This window comes from Callospermophilus lateralis, unplaced genomic scaffold (genome assembly GCF_048772815.1).
Source record: "Callospermophilus lateralis isolate mCalLat2 unplaced genomic scaffold, mCalLat2.hap1 Scaffold_73, whole genome shotgun sequence".
In the NCBI taxonomy this organism is placed as follows: domain Eukaryota; kingdom Metazoa; phylum Chordata; class Mammalia; order Rodentia; family Sciuridae; genus Callospermophilus; species Callospermophilus lateralis.
The window spans coordinates 10,029,020-10,036,865 of NW_027515346.1; positions in this window are offsets into that span (position 1 = coordinate 10,029,020).

The window sequence follows — 7,846 nt, forward strand, 5'->3', positions numbered from 1 at the left end:
ACCTCACATTTTAGACCTCAATGGGCCTGGCTTCAAGTGACGTTTTGGCCACTATTTGGGAAGCCTTGCCTGTGAGAGTTCTCCAGAGCTTTCATTAAAATGAGATTCCTCACCATTTAATGGTTTCTGAATAATTGAAACCCACAATGCCTCCAACTTCATCCTTGAAAATGGTTACATAAATATCATGAAATTTTTAAAATTACCATGACCAGGTGGCACTGGAGAACCTTTGGATGTCCTGTTGCTGATCATGAGTATACCAGAGAGTGCCTAGATTGACTGGGTTTCTTTAACATGGTGTAGAACACATATGCCAGTAAGTTGGAGTCTGCTGAGAAGTGGACCTAGAGCAGTGGTGGGCAGGTGTGTGATAAAACATCAGTGGTACGGCCATGAGGATCTACCATTGGATTCCAAATGCCTTGTGACTGACATGGTGCAGGCAGCAGACCCTTCTATGTAAAGGCATCTTGTTATATGCAGAGGTTTCAGGGCAATGTTCAGAATCAGGTTGCTATGGTCAAGGGGGAAAGCTATGTGGATAGAAGCCTGGTTGGTGCATTCTCCTGCAGACACTGACCCACCACACGTGACAGAACTCCCTCCAGCACTGTGTCCCAGATAAACTCCTTGTATTTCATGAAGCAAACACCAAACTCCCAGTGCAGCAGCAAGAAATACAACGAAAAGTGGATCATGACCAAATTGCTTCACAGTCCAAACGGGGAGACACTTAGCCCCCAGTGGCCACAGTTTACCTGCAAAGAGAGAAACCAGCACTGCTGCCTCATGTTCATTGAAAAATAAGTTGCCATGTCCTCCAGGTCACATAGATGCAGACCCAGCTTTGATGGTCTCACTAGAAAGAAGCTAAAGCTCCTGAAAACAACATATATTTCAAGTGCCCAAACTCAGAGGCATTTCTCAAGAAGTCTTTAGGCCAGCAGAGCTCCATGTTTGTGGAGTGTTTATCCTGTCCCTTACTTTTGGAAACTCCTCTACCACCTCCAAGGTTGTGAACTTCTGAGGATTTTTCATTGAATATACGTATTCACACATTTTCTAATTCTTCTCCTCTAATTGTGTCTTTCTTGGTGCGAAGGTAATGTCAAGGCATTTTTCTGGATGAGAGTGGGAAGATTTTTGTGTAGCATATATTTACATACACATTGGATTCATTTTCCAAATTTCCATTAGAAATACTGAATCCATGACACTAACCACTACATTACTAGACTCTGACTACTAATCCTAATATGATGGAGAATAAAAACCCAAACAGAATAGAAATATAAGCAGTTCAGAGGATGCATGTTGTATAGTGGGAGTTGCCTTTTGCATTATATAGGGTAGGAGTTATAGATCTAGTCAATTTTCTGTTGAAATATTTCTCCATGTATTTCCAAAGTTAACAAATATGTGAATACCTGACTCCCTTTCTCTGCAGCCTATTCAGCACATGTAATTTTATATGCACATATAGAATCCTACCTGGAATCACACGTACATTCTTGTGAGATGGCTCACTTGGCAGATACAAATTGTTAGAATAGTTCACTCTTCCTAAATGATGCTGGAACTGAAAATTCAACCAATGGGTGAGCTTCCTGGTTGAACAACTTTACACAAAAACCCATGTTCAGTAAAATAAATATTTCTGATCTGTGGATGATATATATTTCTTGGTGAATTTCAATTGGCATATATATTCCTACTTTTTAAAGTCTGTTTGTGTGTGTGTGTGTGTATACATACTCTCCAGATTTTTCAAAATATGAAATATGTGTCTTATTATACACTCCCTAAAATAATTCATATTCATGAATGTGGATTTTTAATCAACTTTTCACGAGATTATTCCCAGGAATATTCACACACCTGAAAAACATATTTGTTTCCTCGTACTGAGAACTATCTTCAGTGAACGGTGCATACAAATCCTTGTATTTCTGCAGTAACTTACCCAGTTTAACATCAATGCAAATAGATTTCTATGGGACATGATGTGTATTTTGAAATTCATTTTTATTCAACACTGGTACTTTGCAATTTCTTCCGTTTATGCACATCATAAAATATATATTTCATCTAGAAATTCGAAAATTAATAGGCATTTGTTTCATTTTCAATCACTTCCTGCTTCAGAACACATGTATAACTCCATGTTTCTTGACTGATCTTTTCATGAGGTTTCTTTTTCGATTTCCTTAATCATTTTTGAAGCAAACTCACACACTCTTCATGATGAACCATAACCCTAATATTACCATTAGATGTATATTTGGTTTTAATGAATGTATATATATATATATATCAATATAAGATTTCCTCTATATTTTCATTTATCAATTCAATCCATTATTCAAAGTTGGAACCAGTAATACTATTTATTCACAGTATGGTCTATTCATGCATTATCTCTATATTCATAGACACAGGGTACACCTATTTGTACCCCGAGTACTAACTTATACGTCTTCACAATATTGCTCCCAGAAATGGTGGAAGAAATACTCATGTCACCTGATCTACATGTACATGTTATCACAGTAATATTCTGGAAACAAAATGCAAAGTTCACAGTTATGATTGTACCAAAACCTAAATGAAAAGTGAGCATGGATTACTAAAAATATTCCTGTCTAGGTTGCTACCTCTCTCAAATGTCAATCCTATTGGTGACTATATATTTGTTTCCTCCTAAGATTATATATTCAACCTCAAGCCTGTTGAAAATGTGTAATCCTATCACTCACTTTATACTTTGCCTGATATCCTAATGTCTCTATTGATTTCTGCTTTCCTAAATATTTTCCCAGTTTATCATTTTGACTGACTCTTCACATGTGCTGACATTTAAATTCACTTTCTAACCGAAACCCAATTGCTAAAAACATTTCCTCCAAAACCTATAATCACTATTCTTTCTAAACCTACCGACACTTTTCCTAATCCTACCGACTATAGCTTTTTGACTGGATATTCTCGTGACATTCAATCATCCAAGGTACAAGGTCCTATGACATTGTATATGGATTTATTTAAGACATCTGTGCAGAACGTAAGTCAAAGCTAAGTATCCCAATTAAAGGCCCAATGCCCTTCTGGGCTTCAAATTTTACCTAGATTTCTGTTTTCATACTTATATTTCACCTAAATATTCTTGTAAATATCGCACATTCCCAATATCATTATTCATCGCACAGAATGATTCTTAATCCAAATCGAACCTGTTATTAAGCCTAACCAAACACTGTTCCCTCAATCTAACTTTACAGAAGAGCAGCGACAGAGTTGGTCTTACAATACAGGAATGTAGGGGATCTTCCAGATGCTGAGATCCTCAAAGTTTTAAGCAGAAACGATCCCTGGAGAAGACATAGGCAGCTATGAAGGACCTGAGAGAGCAAAAGTCATCTTCCATGGCAAACAACGTACTCAGGATGAAGCATTGTGTCTGAATCAGCCTCTCTTTTCTTAATGAAGAGAAGAGGGACCAAACCAGGCCTGTGTGGAGAGCTGTTCCCGGATTCCTATGGTTGATATACCATTCTAACTTTTGAAACTGTCTCGGGAAGTAGGGGCAGCCTCCACCTCATGGGAACCTTGCAATCACCTGTTAGGACAAAGTGGTTGCAAAGGCAGTAAACTCACTCAGTTCCTGAATGAAGTGACCTACCTCACTTTCTTGGTGAAGAAACTCCCTGACCTTGGGCTCCAGGAAGACAGAGAATACCAAGACCTTGTCACAGTTCCAGTCCCAGTGGGCTCCATTGTTTGGAAAAACCAAGGATAGACTAAGTATTCCTTGGTACCTACTGATATGAGGATTTCAAATGCCAGGAGAGCTCTGAAGAGGGGCCTTTCCTGAGAAAGCAGGTAGTGGTTCACCGCGACCAGATCTGAGACAGGACAGGCCTTTTGGGGGAACATAGAATGGCCCACCAGTCAGAGGACACTCCAGATAGTCACAGACCTACTTGAATGAAGGAGGTGCGTTTGCGCGTGTGTGTGTGATTTTGTGGTTTAGTCTCTTCTTATGAGAATAGGTAGGAAAGGCGATTTGTTTGGTTTGGAGTGGACTGCTTCTAGTAAGTCGTTTGACAAGGCGATTTTTTGCATGTCTTTGTAACCCACTGTGTTCGTGGTTGTAGACCTTAGAAAAAAGAATGCATCAATGTGTCCTGTCTAGTAGAAATCTTCCCAGCATTCATCCTGCCCAATTTAGGAGTGGACTGCCCCTTGCCTTATGGATGGGCAACACCTGCAATCTTCCTAAGTTCCTGATTTCTTCCTCAATTCTGGTCACTCTCAAGAATAGGCTCATTTTTTTGTGTCCAAGATATGTACCACCTCCAATCTGAGTGACATGGCCATGTACAAGATAGATGAAGGGAATGGCGAGCATCTCAGAGAACTCTAATATCAGTGTGTCCAGGAAAGTCTCAGTGGATAAACCCTGCTTTGGGCCTTTTGCTATTGTTCTGTTGCCCTGAATGTCAGGAAAGTCTTTGCCTCAGGCCATCCCTTTGTGAATCCTGAAGAAAACAGTTTTCAAATGGAAATAAATGGGCATCAACTGTGGCTCTGTGCTTAATTGCTTTGGAAAGGGATGCGTCTGAATCAGCCTCTTGGTCCTATGTGAGGCTATAGCTTAGATTCTCAGCACCTGATGGATCTAAAGAAAGATCCCATGTGTGCATTCAAAACCAAAATGGCAAAAAGATCAGTAATTGTGGATGAAGTCTCCTGCCTTCCTCTGTAAGGTTCCTGACCTCCATCAAGTGAGATTAGGCATTCTTTGGGTCAAATGAGTTCTTCAAAGCCCTGTGGAGGCCATTAACAGGTGGCACTGGAGAACTCTTAAATGGTCTGTTGCTGATCATGAGTATACTAGCCAGCGCCTTTATTGACTGAGTTTCATAAAAATTATCTAGAACAGCGATGCCAATAAGTTGGAGCCTGCTGAGTAGTGGACCTAGAGCAGTAGTGTGTGATAAAATATCTGTGGTGGGACCATGTGGATCTGCTATTGACTTCCAAATGGCTTGTGACTGACAAGGTGCAGCCAGCAGACCCTTCTATGTAAAGGCATCTTGTTATATGGAGAGGTTTCAGGGTAATGTTAAGAATCAGGTTGCTGAGGTTAAGGGGACAAGCTATCTGGTATTGAAGCCTGGTTGGTACATTCTCCTGCAGAACGTGACCCACAACACGTGACAGAACTTCCTCCAGCACTGTGTTCCAGTTGAACTCATTGTATTTCGTGAAGCAAAAACCAATGTCCCAGTTCAGCAGCAAGAAACACCACAAAAGTTGGAGGATGAACAAATGGCTTCAGAGTCCACATGGGGTGACACTTAGCCCCCAGTGGCCACAGTTTACATACAAAGAGAGAAATCAGCACTGCTGCCTCAGGATCATTGGAAAATAAGAAACCAAGATCTTCATGTCACATAGATACAGACCCAGCTTTGATGGTCTCACTAGAAAGGAAGCTAAAGCTTCTGACAAACACATATATTTCAAGTGCCCACCCTCAGAGGCAGTTTCTCAAGAAATCTTTTGGCCAACAGAGCTCCATGTTTGTGGAGTGTTTACCCTGTCCCTTACTTTTGGAAACTGCTCTACAACCTCCAAAATTGTGAACTCCTGAGCATATTCCACTACAGATATATATTCACAGATTTTCTACCTCTTCTCTTCTAATTGTGTCTTAATTGGGGTGAAGGTAATTTCAAGGCATTGTTGTGGATGAGAGTTGGAAGATTTTTTTGTAGCACATATTTGCATACACATTGGATTCATTTTCCAATTTTCCATTCGAAATACTGAATTCCTGACACTAACCCATAACCTACTAGAATCTGACTACTAATCCTAATATGATGGAGAACAATAACCCAAACAGAATAGAAATCCAAGAAGTTCAGAGGAGGCATGGTGTATAGTTGAACTTGCCTTTTGCATTATATAGTGTAGGAGTTATAAATCTAATCAATATTTTGTTGACATAGTTGTCCATGTGTTTTTAAATTTAACAAGTATTTGAATTCCTGTCTCCGTTTGTCTGTAGCCTATTCAGCACATGCATTTTTATATGCACATATAGAATCCTACCTGGTATCAAATGTACATTCTTGTGAGGTGGCTGACTTGGCAGATACAAATTATGAGAAGAGATCACTCCTCCTAAACGCTGTTGGAACTGAAAATTTAACCTAAGGGGGAGCTTCCTAGTTGAACATCATTATACACAAATCCATGTTCAGTAAATTAAATATTTTTGGATCTTTGGACGATATGTATTTCTACATCAATTTCAATTGGCATATATATTGCTACATTTCAATGTCTCTGTGTGTATATGTGTTTGTTTGTGTGTGTGTGTGTGTGTGTGTGTGTGTGTGTGTGTATATATATATATATATATATATATATATATATATATATATACATATACACTCTCCAAATTTTTAAAAATATGAAATACTTCTGTCTTCTTTTACACACCCTAAATTCATTCATATTCATGTATGTGGATTTATAATAAACTTTTCACAAGATTATTCTCAGAATTATTCATCCACCTGAAATACATATTTGTTTTCTAGTACTGACAAGTAACATCAGTGAATGGTGCATACAAATCCTAATATTTCTACAGTAACTGACCCAGTTTAACATCAATCCAAGTAGATTACTATGGGACATGATGTACATTTTGACATTCATTTTTATTCAACACTGGTACTTTACTATTTCTTCAGTTTATTCACATGATAGGATATGTATTTCATCCACAAGTTAGCAAAATTATTTGCATTTGTGTCACTTTCAATCACTTTCTACTTCAGAACACATGCATTCCTCTATGTTTCTTGACTGGTCTTTTCATGAGACTTCTTTCCAAACACATTATTTTCCTTTTCCATTCTCACTTTTGAAGCAGATCTCACACACCTTTCATGATAGAATATAACCCTAATATTACCATTAGATGTATAACTCATTGGAATGAATGATTCTATATCAATATAAGATTTCTTATATATTTTCAGATATCAATTCTATCAATCCATTATTTGAAGTGGAATCAGTTATATTATTTATTCACAGTATTGTCAATTCATGAATTACTTCTATATTCATAGACACAGGGTACACCTCTTTGTACCCCCAATACTAATTTATTTTTTTTATTTTGCATTCTTTATTAAAGTATTTTTATATTATTTTCAAAAACATTTGAAACAACAGGATTTTCTAAATAGACTTGTCTTTAGCATACCCAGATGAAAAAATATAATTCTATTTCATATCCCTTTGTGGGATAATGTGGGTTTTTTGTACTGAAAAAAATGCTAGGAATATTAGAATATATGGTCCGTTAGCCAACTTTGTTTGTTTGTTTGTTTGCTTTTGCAAAGCTAGGAATTGAACCCTAGTAGTAACTAGTAATTCTACTCATTCAGAAAAGTTAGTGTGTCATTTTATTGAAATAACCATACTGGATATAAAATAGATACACATGTGATACAATAGATTGCATGGTATATAAATTTGTATCTCAGTAAAGCTGTAATTAAAATAAAATTTAAAGTATTGAAATTCAGGCAAAGGATAGGAAAGATATTTGTGTCTGTTTTTCAGAAGTTTATTGTCATCCATTTAAAAAATCTTTTAAAAGAGATTGCATTTGAACAAAAGGTATTGTTTAGTGTGCTTTCTCTGTATTCTTAGTGGTTCTTCACTATTACTATTTTATTCACACCCTCTTAATTTCTTATTGTTGAGCCAATTCTGCATCTAAATGTAGTGGCAAGATATATTCAGGAGTCTG